Source organism: Etheostoma cragini, chromosome 1 (genome assembly GCF_013103735.1).
Source record: "Etheostoma cragini isolate CJK2018 chromosome 1, CSU_Ecrag_1.0, whole genome shotgun sequence".
Lineage (NCBI taxonomy): Eukaryota > Metazoa > Chordata > Actinopteri > Perciformes > Percidae > Etheostoma > Etheostoma cragini.
Window position 1 is genome coordinate 1,716,266 of NC_048407.1, and position 21,381 is coordinate 1,737,646.

The following is a 21,381-nucleotide window of genomic DNA, read 5'->3' on the forward strand; positions in this document are numbered from 1 at the left end:
TGTTAACTGATCTCAAGTAGGCCAGACCAGTAAACCAGTCCAGAAAGATCAGAAACTTTTGCCAATGAGTTTGTCAGCTTGATATTGACAGTTATATTGCAATTTTAGGGAAAAAAAGACCCAGGAGTAGTGGGGTAATATTCTGAAAAATACTCAACATTTGAAAATATATATTTACAAGATTAAATTTACAGAAAAAGAACTCTGATATTCTCAGAGATTAAAGTGTGGGCCGGATTGGACCCTTTGGCGGTCCATTTCGGGACCATGGTCCGTATGTTTGGCACCTCTGGGTCAGCTGGTATTTCACACACAAACTCTGATGAGATTGATTTTTATGTAAATTTCGTGTGATCTCTTGATATTATGAGAATCCAGCTGCCGTGCAAGGTACGGGTTGACTACCTTACACACTGGAATCTGGACTGTTGAAATCGGGGGTGAATTGGAGTCTCACCTGAAGTGTTTTGGATGCTTCTCTCTGTTGTAACTCCACTGGCTGATCAAGGCCAAAAGAAACATACTTTCCAACGTAACTTGAAATGCTTGAGGATTATTAGTTATTCTTTAAAATTGCCTTTCACTCACAAAATTCCACATTATCCATATCACCTTTAAAAAAAAAAAAAAAAAAAAAAGACACTCTAGCTAAAGCTATTACTTTGGTGACCTTTTTCAGAAACATACTGTACTTACAAGGCAGGAGAGGAAGCAAAGGCCAATTGGCCTTGAGATTACAGTGCTAAGACTCAAGGCGCTGTGCAGGAAAATGTATTTTTTCAGGCCAGCTCAAGGCCAGTTCACATCCTTTAGGTGCTGCCTGCATCGTGGTTCCACTCAGTGGCATGACAGCTCCTCAAGGCCATGGTCTACCCAGCGGGTCTTAGAGCTCCTGATAGGAGCAGAGGTGGAGCCGGCGGGGGACAAGGAGCCACTAGCATGTGGGTTCATTGTTTTTTTAATGCTAAATGAAGAAGAGAGTCTGTGAGCAATGTGAGACTACGGGGGGAAGCCAAAGAGCTGCAGTTAGTCATGCAAGTGTCTGTTTGCTGATTGTATGAGAGATCATCTCTGAACATTCCTATGCTGTGTTTCTGAAGCAAAATACCAGCACTGGGAGGTTTTTGCATCTGCTTATCTTTTGCTCAGTGGTGTTTTAAGCCCCCAATTCTGACTTCTAGGCAGAGCTGCAGCCGTTGACTTCGAGGCATCTAACCCTAATTCAATCCATAGCCTTATCCAAGTGGCTGGAAGGTGACGTTGGAGGCTTAAAAATCCTTGTCTTTTTTTACTGTTCTCCTCATTAATTTAGATCTTTGGTGCCTTCACCATTTCCTACATCTTCCGATGATCATGACTCATTCAGTTTTAAGGCTTTTGGACCTTTTCTTCGGGCCAGAGCACATTTTGCAGCGTCATGACTTCCTTTACGGTGTCATTCAGACGATCAACATGAGAGCAGCAGAACAAGCCTCAACACAAAACGTGTCAATTTCACTGTTACTATGGATAAAGTAATAACATTTTCATGATGTTAATTAGTGTGATTGAAGCATGAAACAGGGTTGTCAGGTGGTGTGTTTCACATTGGTTATTCAGGGAAAAATGATAACACACACACACACACACACACACACACAAATCATTTTCAAAATAAATTTGTAGTACTGTCACAAAGCATTAACATGTTAGCATTAGCCTCCTTCCGTCTAAGTCGTTACATGAACATGGAACAGTCCACTTCTAAACAGTTCTACTAACTAGTCTCCCCCAAAACCGGTTTTGCCATTTGCATTCACACTGGCCAAGTGGCCGTAGGAACTGGTAGGAGGGGTACGGGAGGGACGCCAGCACGGCAACGGTCTTTATAGCGTCGTCACTTGACCTGGTAACCTTCTTCCCAACTTTGAATTTTTCCCAATTCCATGTGATGTCCCCAAAAGGAAATATTGTCAACATCTGTTTTATCCTGGCGTCTGAATATCGATACAGTATTGCCACTGAAAATATCGCCATACTATGCTGTATTGATTTCTTTCCCCCACCCCTACTTTAGCGCCACATTCAACAACAAACCACGGCGGCGTTTAAGGCCGGGCTGGAGTACGTAGCAGAGAAATACGCAAGACAAAAGCTCCAACGTAATATGATCCTAATTAACATGATGGAAGGAGCTAGAAGAGCAGAGTGCAACAGTTAACTGGTTGAATGTGTAATGTTTGTTAAAGAGTTAGCATACGCAGGCAAACTGCAACAGACAGTGAAGAATACGTACTCTTTGTGTTTTACATGTTGCTAGGTCACTATGTGGAAAAGGGAAAAGAGCCTGCCCTGGTTTGGGAGCAGAAAGAGTTCGAAGAACCCTGGTCAGAAGATCTCAATAATCCCCAAATTGGTCCAGTTTGATCACAAGAAAAAAAAAAGGGTTCTGGGAACGTTAGGTTCTAGGAAGTTCACAAATCCCGCCAGTTGGTAAGAGCCCGTTGTCGGATGTGAGCATTTAGATGTTAGCATTTAGTCGTTAGCATTTATCTCAAAGCATTTCTGTGACTAAATACAGCCTCAAAGTGCTGCTAGCATGGCTGTGCACTCTTGTGAATACACAGACAATTTAAATGTGGAAGGTATTTAAAATATATTGCTTTTTCTTTCTCCTCAGTTGTATGATACCATAAGCCACAAATTTACAAATTTATCAAATTAAGACCGCTAAGTCAGGCAAAGGGAAGGAATGGAAAGATAAAAAAAGTGCTTCTAATTTCCACTCTGCTCATTTCCACATGAAGTTACTGTAAAAAAAAAAAAAAAAAAAACATTAAAGGAAGTAATTGAGACAAAATCCATATCTATTCCCCACAGACAGATTCCGGCACATATTGTTGTTGACAATTTCACATAGGGATGATATAAATCTGTATTTCAATTCACAGCTCATAATTACTCTGCCATTATGCTGCCTTTACACTGGCGTTTGTAATAAATGCAGAGCTGCAATAATCTGTTTAAGTGTGATAGAAAGGTTCATTAATATGGAGAATACACAGAGGAGTGGTATCAGTGCTGACAAACAGAATTACAAATATCATATTTTTGTTTTTGGGAATTTGCACTACCCTGCAATAACCATAATTATCTGGCTGTGGGTATTATTTTGTTTGATTTTAGAAAGGGCCCTCAATCCGTTGTAAGTGGTTCGGCTCTGATCAACTTCTTTAACCTATGTTCCCAATAATCCAATTGTTCTCCATTAAAGAATAACCTCCAGTTATTTAGAATTTAATAAAAAACTGCAGGAAATTTCTTCCCAAAAAACTCAAACATAGATTAATGTTATCAGCTTAAAGAACCTAAAAACCCACCAAGACTAGTCTCCATTCTATCCTTCCAGTCCAGAAAAGACGTGCAATCATTTTAGACCCTTAAAATCCTGTTCACTTTCTTCCAAATGTCCATGTGTAAAAAAAAAAAAAAAAAACACATTTTCCATCTGCATGAATCTATAACAAACTGACACCATGTAATAAGCGACACAATAAAGCAGACTAATGATGGCGGACTGTTGGCCAACGTGTCAGCAGACCAGCTGTAACCCGGAGCCTGGGATGGTGCAAAAGAGCTGATGTCAAGGCTTTGGGAGAGTGAGTGTGTGTGTGTGTGTGAGAGAGAGAGTGACAGAAGTCAGAGGAGTATGCCTTCCACAATGTTATGACCGGTCTAATGAGATCTGTGGAGAGTTGGGCCTCTCAGTTTGTCGTATCACCCATCCACTCTCCTGCACAGGAAACCCACCGTGGAATTCTCCTGAGACACATCCACTCGGATGGATGGATGCGTTTGCTGGTGTTCCAGAGCATCATGCAGAGCCTTTTTTAATTTTCATTAATGGTTTACACATAAAAACACCAGAGTCCTGTGATGATGACACTTTTGCTATTCCCATAAGATGCAGACAAAGAAAATGCTTGTTTATCTCTTTAAAAAAAATGTGTTTTACTGTCCACCAGGAATATACATTATTTAGTTTTTCCCCTATTCATGTAATGTAATAAATCACATCCCCAGATATTTTCCTTTCTCAAATCTCAGCAATGTAGGGATGAAATAATCTGGATCTCTGACCTGCGGAAAGCCACACTCTACTCCCCCGCTCTCTCCTACACACATGCAGCTGCACACTTGTCCCACAATGCATTTGCACTTCACTACAGTACAAAGCAGTGGCCATCTCTCCTAACTCTGAGGCGACAGAACAATAGAGGAGCTCGACAACAACACAGCGGCTGCCACCGAGGTCATCCACGATGCTACCTGCATATTTGTTAGCGGTTTCATTTTAGCGATGCCAGACCATCTGCTCGGCATTTGTAGATGGCAGAGTGAGCAGTGATTAATCAGTCAAAGGATTGCTTCCAGTGCCTCAGCTCTTCATTTCCACTTTTAAAAAAGGCAAATGAATACGCTGCTCCTTCATCAGTCTCAGGTAAACGAATGGTGGAGGTCTGGTATGGAGATAAAAATCCAGTCAATTCATTATGTAACCTTCTCAGTGGAGAATTAAATGGAATGTAAATACATGGATCAAATTAAAATATCAAAACAAGACATTTTATTCTTGACTGAGGAGAAAATATACGTCATAAACCGGAGTTGTTGATGTTTCTAACAGGTTTGAATCGAGCCTGAGCGTCAGTTGCGGCAGGTCAGGTAGTCAAGACTACGTTGGCCAACGCTATAGGCCAGCTACGTCTCATCAGCGGATCTGCTCCAGCTGAGGGGCATCAGCTGATGTGAATCAGCTGGTCAGCTCCCCTCGCTGCAAATGGCTACGCTAAAGCAGGGCGCCCTATTTAAAGCAGATGTGGTTAGTTCCTAACTGCTTGCTGCTCGCTTCTCTGCAGCCATCCACGTCCCCAGCTCCACCCCAGCTCCACCCCAGCTCCACCCTGTTGTGTATAACGTGGCACCTGCATTCATGTGGGGGAGTAGTTCAGCTCTCCCGGTCCTAAACTGTGCGAGCGTCCCCTAATGCTGCTCTCTGACTCTCTGCCTGTTCCTGGTGGTCATGAAAGGTCAGAGGACTCCCTTGACAGAGCCGTACCGCCAAAGATTTGATTCTGAATGTTTTTAAATTGCAATTATTTAATAAAGATTTCACACATCCACTCACATTTTAGTGTGTGTGTGTGTGTGTGTGTGTTTGACTTAATGGACCTGACAGAACTAACGATTGTGACCTAAACCCACAAAAGAAAAGAGCAGAGCGAAACACTAACCCTAACACCAGATACTGTCTGGTCTCCGGACCCTCCCTGGACCCCAGTACCACTGCACAGTCTAGAGTGGCCTCTTATTGTGGCCAGCCTAAGGCCCACCTGTGCAAAAACCATGCTGTCCAATCAGCATCTTGATACGCCACACCTGTGAGGTGGACGGATTATCTCGGAGGCGGAGAAGTGCTCACTAACACAGATTTAGACAGTTTTGTGAACAATATTTGAGAGAAATAAGCCTTTTTTGTACATAGAAAAAGTCTTAGAGCTTTGAGCTCATGAAAAATGGAGGCAAAAACAAAAGTGCTGCGTTTATAATTTTGCTCAGTGTATATACTATACATCATTTTCAAGAGACAGCGTCACAATATGAAGGAAGGAAGGAAGGAAATACTGAATCTTTTATTTTTGGTATGATTGTCAGCCAAAAAAAAAGTCATATTTAAAGAAATATTGATTTTAGAAACACTGGAATCAGCATACCAAATACTCAGCGTGTGAATATTTTTTTCCCCCAAAAAAGGTGCAAGACATCAATGTGTCCTCAATGCAAGCCTGGTAAAGACTTGAGGACGTATGTAAAGCTGCAGTGTGCAGGCTCAATTACTGTGTCCACTTAATGTCTTACAGAAGACCGAGTCAATCACTCAAGTTGCACCCCTGATTGCAATGAACCTTCGCACTAGAACTTCCATTCTCTGGGTTTTAATCAGCCCATTCTCCAGATAAAGGGGGGGGGGGGGGGGGGGGGGGGGGGGGGGGAGAATACAAAAAAAGCCTTTCATTTTCTGATCTGAAAAGGAACTCAATTAAGAGTTCCCAAAAGGGCCCTTTAATGGCTTATGAGCAAAGCAGTGATGAAAGAGACAGAGGTTATGAATATTTCAGGTAATTTTTTATCTATTCATCTCTTCTTCCATATCCAGTCAGCGGTCCGTCTCATTATCTCACAGACGGATTGTTTTACGTACTCACTTACACTTCTGTTGTTCCGCGACACACTTGTGTTTCCAGACAATGTGCTTTGTGCCGTCTTTAAATAAACTAATTTCACGTTTCATGTGGTTAGTGTAACAACAACCAATATTTTCATAAAAAAAATAAATGTTGGTTTTGCTCTCATCCAACACAGATTAAAAGCACCTTTATTTTTACTAACAGTATTATCCATTTCATGAAAGCTTTAATATTTCCAAACAGCAGGGGTCGATCACATTGTGTTACACACATTCTATAAGATTGCTTTTACACAAGGCGAGGAAAAGCAAGTTAAACGCAAGATTTCAATTATTATCTGTGGCATTTTCAAGGTTCTCAAACACCATAGCAGCCATGGCTATTTAAAGTACATGTCATTAATTCATCACACATGCACCCACATATCATCATCAGTGGTGATCTCGCAGCCGTTACCATCGGAGGTCAGAAAGAGAATCGGCAGGGATGAAAAGAGTACTACAGTGCTTTACTTAAGTGAAAGTAGTATTACTTTAAAGACATTTACTAAGTGAAAGTCAAACGGCTTGTAAAAAAATGTATTGACACAAAAGTAAAAATTAGTTAAAATTAACGTCAACTTAAAAAGGGCATTTTTTTGTCTTACATCCGTTTTTAACGTTAAGAGAATAGACTATACTTTTTTTCTATAGATGCAACTTTGCTGCCTTTGTACACAACTAATGATAAATTATACAACTGCCTTCCTAGAATTATCCAAAAAAGATACAAAACTCAGAGAATCAGGGAAAAATGACCCAGACAATTAGGGAATAAATTAGCAACAATAAATAAAATATCCATGGACACCAAACATTATTAAGCTACATAAAGTTAACAGGACACTTATATTATAGACTCAACAGCAGAATAAAACCACCAAGCAGACAACACAGAGCTAACACACATTAAGCCACATGAGAGACTGCACAGATTTTGCACAACTTTAAGTGAACACATGCACACAATGCCATGTTGTGTTCCAACCATCCCAACGAGTTTGTTGTACTCACCTGTCTGAACTACAAAGTACTCCTCACTCTGCTCCAGGTTCAACTTCTCTGCTTGTTCATGGTCAAAGCAGTCAGCCTTTTCTGTCCCATGATTTAGTCCCAGCCTCTCTGTCCCATGATTTAGTCCCAGCCTCTCTGTCCCATGATTTAGTCCCAGCCTCTCTGTCCCATGATTTAGTCCCAGCTTCTCTGTCCCATGATTTAGTCCCAGCCTCTCTGTCCCATGATTTAGTCCCAGCTTCTCTGTACCATGATTTAGTCCCAGCTTCTGTGTCACACTGCGCTCTTCAAAGTTTTCAAACACTTTGAGCTGGATGAGGCTCTGCAGTCACTGTGACAGAGACTAACAGTCACACACACACACACCAACATGATGGTACTGTTTCCTCTGTGAACACAGAAGTCACCGCTGGAGGATCCACCATCAGCATTTAGCATGTTAGCCAAACCCAGCATGCACCTGTCAGGTGTGTTTGATTAGTCCCTGCACTGTGCACTGCAGTGAGCTGGGCGCCTTGATAGTGGTACAGTAGTATAAAATAGTGATTTATTTTTACTTCCTCGATGCCCTGGTTACCAGCGTTATAAAGGTAGGCAGCGGAACGGTAGACTCGGCACATGTGTTATTAACCCCTAGGTTAATATTGCGCCGGAATTTTCCTTTAAGGCAAGTATAATGTTTACCATGTTCAAGATCTTAGCTTAGTGTGTTACCATGCTAACATTTGCCTTAGCACATCAGAAATGGATTAGAATCTCATTATCTTTGCAGGTATTTGTATAAACCAGCATCTTGGACAACTTTAAATTCCAAGCCATGATAATGGCACCAGATGAAAAGATGAAGCATCTCCAAAGTTATCAGAATTCATCCTGAGAGGCACACGGCTGTCTGTACACCATTTGGCTTGTTGAAACATTTCCCTCAAAGCAACGTTTTCCAACCTCAATATGTATAAGTGCTCCATGAACGCCGTTAACCAACAACGTATGGCGGATTAGGTCCTAAATACTCCGCACACGGTGCTGTCGATTCCTAAGCCCTGTTGGGATTTGTAAGGAGGAGGAGAACGCGTACTTAGAGGTTGGGAGTCTGGAGGATGCTCATCCTGCCATCACTCTTCTTCCTGTCCTCTTTTTTATAACACCCTAACTCTCCTGAACAACATAAAACACAATATTACCATGTATAACAATGAGCAACAGATTGCGATTATTCCTTGACATTCATGATAAAACAGAAGCCCATAGTTCAGGCTTTGTGAATGATAATCATAATCCAGACGGACGGATTTACATGTGGTTAAAAGATACAAAAAGAAAAACCTCCATTGTCCAGAAAGAAGTAAAAGAATATATTCCATCTCTGCACTTCCATCAGCCCACTACCGTCACTGACCAGGTGGTTCTACAGTGTGTGTGCGCAATGTCAAATAAATAAAAATTGAAAGATCTTCATTTTAATTTTGTGAAATATTCTGCTAATATTCCTAGAGTTGCCGTTTGTTCGCAGCATAGCAAATAAATAAGCTCCTGTACAATTATTCTCATTAGGCTGAGGCTACAATGCTCTGAGAGGAAACTTGATGTGCGTAGTACTTTACCTCTGAAAACACCCACTGTTTCCAGTCGCCTGTTATGCAATTGCAATGTTTGCAGCAGGTCAAACCACCTGGGGAGTCCGGAAATGTGTTGATTTTCTCAAGCTCGGCTCGGAGCAGCTGTTCTCCCAAACTAAAGCAGGCCTGATCACAGACCAAATGAGACAAATGACAACGAAGCAGTTTTATGTTTTTGCTTCAGGAGTTGTCACAAAGCAGGTGGAAAACATTCTCAACCAGTACTGTGTACCTTCATAATACATGCAAATATAATTCTACTATAGACAGCAGAGACACTGCACTGATTCTCCATCCCTGTAGGAATATCCTAGAATACTTATATGGATTTGTTTCCATTAGTGTGACGCGGTCTAATCTTGCTTTGGCTAAACTAAATTGGCACTCAGTAAGCTAAAGTAAGCCTCCCCAATCTGGTAGTGAGTCAGAACTCAGGGATTCTTTGATGCTTCCATTCTCCAGTCTGTGGAGAGCTCTGGATCGGAGTGTGACTCACATCAACACATCACACCATCTGAGCTGTGCTAGTTGTGCAGTAACGTCAAACCTGCAATAACTGATTCTTTGGCCATTTGGGGGCAGTGTAAACAAGCTGTGAACTAAACAATGACCTATTATCACCTTTTAAGTTGATATGGCAAATGTGTTAGCAACAGTTTCCTATGGACCCATCCAGCAGACACTGGGCGACCTAATTGTGGTGGAATATCCAGCTGACTCATGCCAAGTCATGCTATGTATGCAAATACAGTGGTACCTAATGTCTTATTCAGGTCAGTGTCCAACATAACCTCATAACCTGTCCTAAGGCTAGTCCATACCAACAACGTTTAATTATACGGGATTGTACTCTGAGCTAGAACCGACAAATAATATTTCTTATTTTTTAGGTTCATCACACACGCAACACAACCTCCCTCCGCCCACGCTTCACCAAAACAAGTTCCTTCTTGAGTGCAGATGCACCGGAGCTTAGCGCCACCCAAGACAATTGTGATTGGTTTAAAGAAATGCCAGAGAAATGTTTTCATCTATCCAGGAATGTTGTGTAGACTAGCCAGACCTTGCTCTGGAGGCAGGGCGGGCTGAAGATACTATTCTCATGCAAAATAGAAGTTCAAGTCTTTCTCCATTGAGGACAGGAAACGTAACAGCTCAAGCGCTCCCATTCTGCCAAGATCATGGAGCGGGTGGCCACATAACACCTACTCATATTATTGCGACACACATAAGGATTAGCTCTACTGCAGTATGGTCAGGCCAACAGTGATTTGTGTCTGTGCGGAGGTGTTTGGGTTCATCTTTTAGGTAAGCACACATGGGTACGGCACCTGCAATATCTTTGTTTGCATTGAAGGTTCAGCTTAACGTCTCGATCATGAGTTTAAAGCCATCTGCAAGATAGGAAGGTCAGAAGTCAGGGACGGCGCGACATGATCAGGGTTAAACTGTCTGCCTAAATTTCTCCTCAGTGGAGATTCCATTCCCACTCATCTTGCCCTCGGGTCAAATTGACACATTTTCATATCAATGTTCTTTTTAACCATCCACAATAACATGTTTGATTCCACGCAGCATTCTTTGGCAAGTAAAAATGTCTACTTTCATTGTCTTATTCAATTTTATAAATGTTTTTGAAATAAAATTGAGTAAAAGTTGACATATTCCAGTCTGTGATTATCCATCAACATACATTCCTTTCATTTTAGTCATAACATTAGGTATAATTCCCTATCGAGGTTTATTGACCATAAATTCCAAAAATAACTGTAAAACTAAAGTTAGTGTTACGTAGTGTTAAAACGTCAAAAAAAGTGACAAACATTGAAAAAAAGCATCAAAAGTGTTGGGGGAAAAAAAAAGGGACAAAAATGTACGAAAAAATTTAAAACCTCGAGAAAAAGCGTCAACGTAAGTGATGATATTCATGTATGTTAATATAAGTTGTGCTTTGGTCCACCGGATTAGTGAAAGTCCAGTATTACCTCTCCTTTTAGCATTTCTTTGCATATAGAGAGAAGTATCTGGCTATTAAGTTGACAATAACTCCACTAGCTAGTTGCTAATTTTTGCAAAAACAGCTACCCGCTGCATCTGGAAACGCCGATGACAAGAGCTGTGAGGATGAACCAAATCAGTAAAGCTGTGGCCCCAAACCAAAAGAGTGAATTTAAAGATGCTACAAAGCTCATCCTATGCACTCAGAAGAGCTCTGATAGTTATCAAAAGGACAAAAGCCTGAACAAAGGGTAACATTTCGGAAAAAAACAACACAAAGTACAGACATCCAACAAGAATCTTTGGCAAATCTTTGCTTTTGTGATCCAAACAATATGCATGTGAAACAAATGAGCACTTTTAAACAAAGAAGCCTTTTATAATAGCTAAAATGGATTGCTCTCATAGGAGACAAAAATGCCACACTAATTACTGTGAAAAATATGATCACTGAAGGGAGCTGCTATGCTTTGGGCCTTTTTACTAAATTAGTATGTTACACAGTGGAAAGTGTGCTTAATCACTTTTCACAGTGCCAGGCTGCTCGCGAAGGTGATCCAGGCTAATGGAGGATGGTTCATCACTTGACACACACCCGGGAAGGAAGTAGAAGAGGTTAAAAGACAAAGATAGATAGATAGATAGATAGATAGATAGATACTAAACATTACTAAGTTGATGTTGAACATTGCATGTTTAGTGACTCATGCAGCACAACCATAATTGACAGTCTAGTCTATTGTGTAGGAAAGTGGTCGCCAACCTTCTTTTCTTTGTTACTCTCTTTTTTTAGGGAATATTTTTACCTCTTAATGACTCAAACAATTATTTAAATGCAACAAAGTAAAACTAACAAGGACATTTCCCCGCTGTGGGATGAATAAAGTATCATCTAATCTAATCTTTGCACCATTAGACTCCAGAACCGCTTTCTTGGCGAGTCATTTGGTGTTTTGTTGATGGGGGTGCAGAGCGTTATTTAGAGTGTCATTCTCGTTATGCAATGCCATAGATTTCCTTGGATAGTGGTGGCACCAGGATCGTGGCTGCAGCTGCTGCCATGGTGAATGCCCAACGCCCTGCAATGCCCTACACTGCTCTTACTATTATTTCTAGCCATATTTCTGTTATCTTTGGTGTCACTATAATTACCACTGTTTATCATACCCACTGCTATAATTATTGTGAATCATATTCCTGTATATCTGTGTCTCTCAGTCCCAACCGGCAGCTGCATGTGGCTGACCACCAAGTGCCAGAGTCTGCCTGTTTAATGGAGATTTGTCCTCTCCATTGACACACCAAATGCTTGCACTTGGCTCTTGTCTCTGTAGATGAGAGACTGGTCTAGATATACTGTATCTGTAAAGTGATTTGACTATAAATAAAATTGAATTGAAAAGCATATGACTCACATCATTGGTACTCAGCGAGCTGTTGCGAACTGTGCAGAAACATCAGCATTAATTATGGTTTTCTACACTCAAGGTTTTTCTTTTCCTGTTCGTTACTTTCCTGTTTTACTTATCTATCTGTATATAATAATCTTTAAGTACAATATTCAAAAACAACATAAAATGTCAATGCAAGAAAAAAGATCACAGTTTGAGAAGGGCAGGGAGGAGCCTCCATCACTTACGGTTTCATTTACAGTAACAATGGAATACATGTAAAATGCAGGAGATATATTTGTGTTTCAATTTACCATAAGAACAGCTGTTCTCTTTGACTTTAGCCTAAGATAGCTTTAGAACATGATGTTTTCTGTGTGAAAGCATTTGCAAATTTGTCAGTAAAAATCCATTGTTTTGGTCTTGGGTGAGCTTGTGTGTAAAAGATGTTAAAAGCATTTTACATTTTGTGTTAATTGAATGCATTTTGTGTCAAAGCAACAATAAATGTGTTGACTGTAGAGCCTACACAGACAGGTGTTGTGCTAACTATGTCAAGAGTTTAAGAAAGTTGTTAAAAGTATTGAAAAGATTGTCGTAGCAATCGTAAAAAACTAAATAAGGGACATTATTTTTCTGAATGTTACATGGATGCAGTGGTAAGGCACCATTTTATCAGCAGGCAGTTGTGGGAGTCTTGTGATAGTGGTGCTGGTGGTGGGGGGGGTGTGACTATGAAACGGATACAGTACACCACAAGAAGTTTGAACTAACTGCTCCAATTTAATGTCTGCATCTCCGTCTCTCAGCCTATGTTTGATGGATTTTTATGTATGTCTATGCATACTATGTGACACAGAACTGTATTTACTGGTTAATAAAATCACAATGTCTTCATAAAAATTGGTTGAAGGAAATAGAAAGTAATCTACAAAGGCCGTGGTGTGTAAAATTGGATTTTCCATAGGAGCCACGGAGAGGAACAGTTGTCGATAGAGGTGGATGCACACTAGTGTGTTTATCATTTTGCCTTTTTAATGCAGCCAAAAACGTTCATGAAGAATAATAGTCCTATATACATTTTCATTTGCATCCATTGTTTGAGGATCATAGTTATTGGGCAACATACCACCGATACGATATCCCATTTGTCTGACTCAGCATTTCGCTGTAATTTAAATAGGTGCATTGATTCTGAACAAATGTGGCAGAGTTGCCATCATGAAGTGGACCTGTCGCAAACACAGTACACAGTACACAGTACGCTACCAATACAATAATGCAACACCTTGTACACTTTCATCTGTAATCAAACACTGCAACGACATTTCTACAAATGAATCCAAGATTACACTAATTGGATTGTCAGAAAAATTGGAAACACTGTTCAATTGTTCAACCCGTTCAATTGGTAGTTACATTTCGGGGAAAACTGCTTTGGTAGGGATCAAAAAACGCTGCACCTCCCTCATAAAGACAGTTTGCACTTACATACCGCACTCTATATTTTGAATCAGATGACTTGAAATTTAGTAGACACATTCACGTTTTCCTCTTTGGTTTATGCCACTACATTACGTACAGTATATAACATTCCCATCAGCTTAATCTCAGATACATACTCTACTGGTCAAAAGTTTGGGGTCACTTATAAATCGCCATACCACTCCATTATAGACTGGATACCAGCTGATCTGAGTGGGGGGCTAATTTTTATTTTAATATCTACATTGCCCATTATCAGCAACAATTCATCCAATGTTCCAAAAGCACATGCATTACTTATCTGATATCATTTTAAAAAACTGAGAAAACATTGGAGAATCCTTTTGCAATTATTTAAGCACATAATTTAGTCAGAAAACTGCCCTGGTTAAAAATGCAAAAAAACAATGCAACTGGTCTCAGCTAGTATTCTGTCTATAATGGAGTGCAATGGGAGTTTTTAAGAAACTCCATACTTTTGGCCGGTAGGTTACAGTAGGTGCGGAAAAATGCAGAATATGTCGGCAACGGGACAAGATGTTGGTATTGGAAGTGTTCTGGTTTCCATTTGTAATCTGAGTATTACTGACTAATCCCATTTGGGGAAGCTTTGGTTGCATGAAGGTACAGTCCCTGTGGAGCGCAACAAAGGGCGGAACTCACTGGCCGAAAGGCAATCTTTGAACCAATTGGTTATTGGCGGCTTCTTCTTTTAAATGTATTTGCATACATGTGCAAATATACATTATGTTCATAGAGATTAACTGAAATATCGTCTTGACCAAAAAACACCAGCATAAAGTATTGGCTGTAAACAATTGCGGACGCCAGAAGAAAAAGTATTAGTACTGATATCCCCTGGCTCCACCCTAACCCCAGAAATGTGAGAAATGAGGTCCAGTCCCCTGCATAACCATGTCACATCCACCTGTTGACAAAGTATGCCCTCCATTAACAATGTATTCATCCTGTTGAAATATCTTTTCCCAAAGTGTGCTGTCCCAGGATTACACTTTTACATCTGGTAACCAAAAATTTGTTGGCTACACTTTTTTTTAGAAAAAAAGCTCAGTTAGACACATATATAGCTACAAGAAGAAAAAGAGGTAAAAGATAAACACTTTTTTTCTGGTGTAACTCATCAATCGTAGCGAGAATTTGTTCTGTACTGACCCCCCCCCCCCCCCCCCCCCCCCCCCCCCCCCCCCCCCCCCATCACCAAACTGGCCTCTGCTCTGCTATCACTGATTCTGTCTCTATGCACCAACACAATTAAGGCAGCTTATGCGAGATGTTGAAGAGCATGTCAACAGCCTGTCTGCTTCTTCGAACAGATGCCCTTTGTAATTTCCACTTGTGACAAAATATCACCACCGTTTTCCTTTTCTTCAATGTATCATGTCTCTTTTTGTTTTCAACAATGGATCCAAATGAGATCTTTGATACAAAGCCTTATAATGCAGAGAGTTCACAGGGCACGTGTACCCAGACAGAGGTTGAGCTGGTCCAGGACCATCTGTCCAGGTGCTCTCTCATGCAAACTGAATCATTTTTCAGTTGCTGCCAGAAAAGATACATTTTGCTATATTCAAATCCAGCATCTTAACGACTGTGTAGGTCTCCCTGCAGGCAGAATCAACGGACCAAAGTTGTTTTAAATAAGGTTGATGGGAAGAGATTTTCCATGCAGTTAAAATGAAAACACCGGCAGATTTTTTATGTGAAAAGTATCGACTCATATAATGTAACACTGCTATTTTATACCGTTTCACTCACTAAAATGTCTATGCGCTGTGGCATTGACTGACTGTGTTTTCATGATTACGAAGGCTTATTCCTTCAACTAGTGGCCTAATTCCTCTGTAATCTTGCTTCTTTGTGCCCGGGCAAGAAATCAAACATAAACCATCAAAGCAGACCTCAGTGAGCCACTTTGGACCCTCAAACGAACATTCTACTCGAATTTAGTAATTGCAGTAATATGTCAGCCTGAATCATTATGAAAATGACCACTTAGACCACACACAGTCAAAACTAAGATATTTAGAGGTTAGTGGATTTCTACTGCAAAGCCTTTGAGACAACATTATAAAACTGCCTCTTTGGATCTGGGAAACGTTGATTAACGTTGAGATGTTGTAAGAAAGGATGTGGACGATTACATTTATTTTTTACTATCAACAGTTTTACAGCAGTTCCGGTTAATATGTTACAAAAAGCAATTGAACGGTATTTTACCACACACAAGGCACACTACCTGTTCATATTGGTTGGAATAAAGTAAAGTGAAGAAGTCAAGACGGACTTGTTATTTTTACGACACAACAGCGACACATTTATGTTCACATGAGGCCCGTCTTCACTGTGATGGATGCAACCTGGTTGGCTTTAGATGACAAAGACAACCACAGAGTTTATGAAGAAACATTGAAAAATGTTTTATTCAGCTGCTCTAACTGCCAAACTTTCTCACCATTAAACATTTTCATTTCTATCAATGTTATGTTCTTCCCTTGACTTTGCTGAGATTACTATACGAGTGTAATATCATTTTTCAAGTTAATATTTTTTATGACTTCAGCGCCTGTCTTAAAATCGTTTCTTTTTTACGTTTGCCTTTTCTTAGCACTGCGAAGAAAAAAAACACTAAAAGATATTGCGGCTGACTATCGGCGAGTAAGAGCAGATGTACGCGAGAGAGAGGCCGCGACAAAGAAGAAGGAACAACTTTTCATAATTTTTACATGCAATCATAGAAGCGGAGGTCATTAATATCAATAGGAATTCTTTTTAACTAAAGTTCTAAGGTGAAGGTTGTATTTACACCTAGCGAACAATAATATGTTGTAAAAATGAATAGTTATGAAAAGGTTTCACCGTCATAAGACCTTGCGACTTGGTTTCAACATTGGTCATCAATGTCGATTCGATACTTGTGGTTGATAATCCTTCATAGATCATTTAAGCAGATTGTGCTGTCTGGGTGGAGTTGCCTTTTGAAAATTCAATTTGCGCTACAGTCATTTTTATAACATAATGCTGAGCCCCTTGAATGATTTGAAGCAGAAAGACAAACTAGCCTTGAGGGCCCTTTTTTCTTTAAGTGGGCTAACAGTTTTGGAAAGTTTGTCCTTCGCTGCTCTCTGTTCATCAGATAGATAACTGAGCTCTACACACTGACTGTTGAAAGGAAAGGATGGTGGCGTGCTTTACTCTTAGCTTCTAATTTATCAAGTAGAAATGTAGAGTATATACAAAGTCCGGAATAAATCCACATAATAAGCCTTTACATAATACACAGCGTGGCATATCTGAACATGACAAGTCTACAGCCATGATAGTAGCTATGCTACGGCTTGTTTGCATCATAACAAAACAGCTTTTACACACACCTTCTCATTATTGGAAGCATTCCTCCTGCATTCATAGGTCATTAGTTCAAGCAGTAATTACGACTCATTTTAACATTCATAGTGCTGGTGCCCTCTAGTTGCATCCAGTAACTTTTAATGGGAGCAAAGCAGCAAGTTAAGCTTATGAAAATAAGTGGCCAGTTATTTTATGAAATGTTACGACTTTAAGAAACCAACGGAAAAGCTTTAAAGCATGACTTTTTGATATTAATGAACGTCTGTTACATTCAAGCCGTTGAGTTGCTACAAAGCTAATTAAGCCTATCAGCGCCAGACAACTCTCTCTGGATTTCTCGGTGTGACTATGTTCAGGAGATCGTGGCGTCCGTTGAAACCCGAGTGACTTGAGTCCATCATGATTTATTAATCCTGTGTATCCCGCTTGGCTACTAATAACTGCGCGTAGTAGGAGGGGTGAGGGCGCAACCGCCATCACAGAAGGCTGTTATCATGTGGACGCGCCGACAGCGTTGTTGTCATTACTTAAAACAGCTTTAACGTCGAGTTGCATACCACATGGTTTTAACCCAAACCACAATCCTTTTCTAAACTTAAATAAGTAGTTCTGGTGCCTAAAGGTAACTATCTGCAGACAACAAGTTTAAAAGGGTGATCGTTCAGAAAAATCATCCTCATCATCATCATCATCATCTGGTGGAGGACTTATTTCATTATTGTTTATGTGGTGCTGAAAGCTCACATTTGTTGAGTAAGTATTTGTTGAGTACAAGTAACAATAGTTTTACGTATTGCCAGGATAGCGCCGTTGGTAGAGAGCGCGCACACACATGTGGGGGTTTTCTCCTCGACGCAGCGACCGCAGGTTTGACTCCGACCTGCGGCCCTTTGCTGCATGGTGTTCCACCTCTCTCTCCCCTTTCATGTCTTGATCAGTCCTTTGAATACAAATGCCTAAAAATGCCCTAAAAATTATTACAACAGTACTTTTACTTGAGGATTATCCCTATTCTAGAACCTTTTTCATTGTTGGTCATCTCCTGGCTTTTTAAACGACATTTCCTGATATATTCCTTCAAGATATTCTGTTTCTTAATGTAAGACAACGAACACAGTGCCATCTAATTTTCAACCCTTTCAGTCTTGTCCTAGTGGGATCATCCGGGGGGAGTAATGATTGGTGCGTTTCCTCATGGGGAAACTCCCCCGTATAGATGCCATACCTTTGCTGACGCCTACAGTGCATGAGCCATATACTTTGACATAGAGAGTTCAGTGGGCTGTGTTGACAGGGCGTTTATGGGCAGTTATAAAACATGAATGTCTTTATCAAGCATTTCTTTTGACAGCCAAATCGGGAGCAATGCTAAAACAACACTGTGCAGCAGCCCTTGTCATGCTTAGTTGTTAGCCAGGAAATAATTCCGCTAACATCGCAAGAAGGTTATTTATCTTGGCCAGCCGCTGGCCCGGGGCTGGGAAAGGCAAAGCACTTAATAGCAAACAAGACATCTTTTCTTTAAATGACTCAACAGTCATCTAAAAACAGAGCTGACCAGTGGCCTGTGGCTATTGTTAGTGTCTGGTGTGACTTATTGCATTATGTCACTGCACCACGCAGAGGGGCAAATATGGGCTTAGCATAAATTAAAGTCTCCCGAAATAACACTGTAGAAGTTCGGGAAAAACAAAGCAGGCGAAGCATGGCGAGCTCCGTCCACAACGAGCCTGGTAAAGGGATCTGTTCTCCCCCTCTGTGCTGGTACTGGGAAACAGATCGACGTAAACCAACAAAATTAAAACAACGCAAATTAGGAAAATTAATGAGTTTAAATTTACTTATATTATAATGCCCAATAAGTAGTTCAAATGTTTAACCTAAAAATATTTTATTAAGAATGAAAACTGCAGCTAAATTACCATAATTATGCATCAGTTAGATTTTCAAATATATTAACATACATTATAAACTTGTTATATTTTGGTGTATATTCTTTATGTGTGTGTGAGTATGTGACTGTGCTATATTTTATTAATGACCTCCCTCTTTCTATGCATTTTATTACCGTTCAATATCGCAACATGGTGAAAAATTTAACAGGATCCTCCTGGCCAGTTGGTCCAGAGCCGGCACAATCTGCCATCGGGAAGGGGAGCAGCCCATGACCCACTTCATGTTACACACACACACACACACACACACACACACACACACACACACACAATCTTTGATCTACAACTAAAGCAATAACACTGATCCATATTCAGAAAGACATAGGGGGCCACATAGTTATTTAAAGTGGTTTCAGCCCACAGTGCGTCAGATGTTCAGTAGGTTGCTGCTTGTCTCTTTTTTCTTTTTTTTAAATGGGTTTAATTCTTATTTACCGCTCTGCCTTTTTGAGGACTAACTCAACCAATGAGCAGGAGCATTTTTGATGCACAACATTTTTTTTGTTTACACTCTTCTAAATTCTTCTATTCCGTTAAATCGTTTCAACTCTTTAAATTATTCAAAGAAAACAAGGTTTAGAAAACTTTGGTGAAACGTGTCAAATTGATTTTCAACTGCATAATGTATTATAAAGTTGAAACTCAACACACCTTTGCTTTATGGGGTCACCAGCCCAAAACACTAAGAAACGCTTATTTAAATGATGGCACTTAGTGTGACAACAGCCCCCAGGAGGAAACCATCTTTAAAAAGGAGGTCGGTCTCGCTAATATTACAATTATACAATTCAAGCTTTTGCGGTTTCAGTTATTTAATGTTACTCAATAAGCTGCATTTTAATCGACAAATTGACAATACGTGCGCAGCATTTAGAAAAACATTTTTGCCACTTTTTCAATGTTGTGGGTGCTTTTTTTGGTGGATGTTTTTTCCAAAGTTTTGGGATATTTTTATTGTTGACATTTTCAGCCCATTTCAACGGCCCATTTTTGGGGACAAAAAAATAAATGAACTGAAAACGGGTCCATTTGACCCAAGGTCAACATGAGGGTTAAGTCTGCTCTATATTTGAGTTTTGTTTTCTCTCGTTTGGTGGGTGTGCCTCTAGTTTATTGGCTCAGGTCCTAGGTGACCCTCAACCAGCAGAGACGTGTCTGTGTGAGAAAATGGCAGAGGGCTCTCTCTGCGGGGTCAACATTCAAGCTGTTCCACATAGCGCTCAACTTCCCTCGTTTAATCTGGATGCAGCTCTGTTTGTGTTGCATTTGTTCGAGGATTGCTTTTCTTTTGCATAGGGTCTTTATTTGCAGTATATTTGTGGATTTGGTTGTGTGTTGTCAAATTTATGAAGATGTTTTCTTAATTTGCATGTGTGTTGTCTACTGTGTTTCATTAAGTTTCAGTGCGTTTGGCCCCAGTCGGCCACCATACACATCGTTCACAGATCAAAGGTGTAAAAAGGGTTATAAACAGAAAGCAGAGGCAGGCCCGCTCATGAACCCAGTGAGAATGTGCAATGAAGCCACTCTAGCATGATAGTTCCTTTCATCCTGTGCCAACCCACCACACAGTCGCGGTAAAGGATGCACAGAATTATTGGCAAAGATTAATAAAGGAAGGTTCTTGTTGAAGCCTGATGAAATCCAAAGGCCTCCACTGGAGATAAGAGACCTCCTGTCACAGCAAGGTGGGCTTTACACGGTCCTACTGAAAGAATAATGCATAGGTGCCTGGAGAGAATGGGGGGGGGGGGCTATCCTATGTTTCTGACTTACATCGTAGCAATCTGCAATTCTGTTTCATCGGATTGTCTTGCATACATTTTGAACATGTTTTATTTGTATTCATCCATATTTGTCTCCCTATGGAGTGTGTGGATCCTTGGGGGCATGTTCAGAAGGGTTTTTAATATCAATTTGACTGTAGTGGTGAGCAGGGAAAGCAAGCGGTGCAGAATGCAGATGGGTAGATACTTTTGTTCTAATTTAGGAAACAAAGGGAGCTGGAGGAAGTGGGTTTCACTGAAACAAAGAGGTATGTCATGCAAATTAAAAGCATAACCCCAGAGAATGGTTTCTTTCCATTTTGGGCAATTTATGAGCTTCCTTTCATAATCACCTTTAAGCCCACATTTCGATTTTATATTCGAGATACAATGTGCCATAATGTAAAAGGGCAAATTGCCATAGAACTCGAGCTCATCTACGTACAGTGGGTACGGAAAGTATTCAGACCCCTTTAAATTTTTCACTCTGTTTCATTGCAGCCTTTTTCCAAAAATCAA

The 21,381-nt window shown here is 40.4% G+C and overlaps 2 long non-coding RNA genes across 2 annotated transcripts in view; one reads left to right on the forward strand and one right to left on the reverse strand.

The window, feature by feature from the left end:
- Positions 1-1,785: 1,785 nt before the first annotated feature.
- Positions 1,786-2,107, reverse strand: LOC117945091. The gene is made up of 2 exons (XR_004656727.1): positions 2,052-2,107; positions 1,786-1,885 (listed from the first exon to the last, which is right to left on the reverse strand). It is a non-coding gene; the product is annotated as an uncharacterized LOC117945091 (long non-coding RNA).
- Positions 2,108-2,432: 325 nt separating this feature from the next.
- The window catches only part of LOC117945097, a 21,029-nt gene continuing 2,080 nt past the window's right edge, over positions 2,433-21,381 (forward strand). The window contains exons 1-3 of the long non-coding RNA XR_004656729.1: positions 2,433-2,451; positions 5,855-5,859; positions 14,607-14,611. This is a non-coding gene — a long non-coding RNA (uncharacterized LOC117945097). The remainder of the gene's footprint in view (positions 2,452-5,854; positions 5,860-14,606; positions 14,612-21,381) is intronic.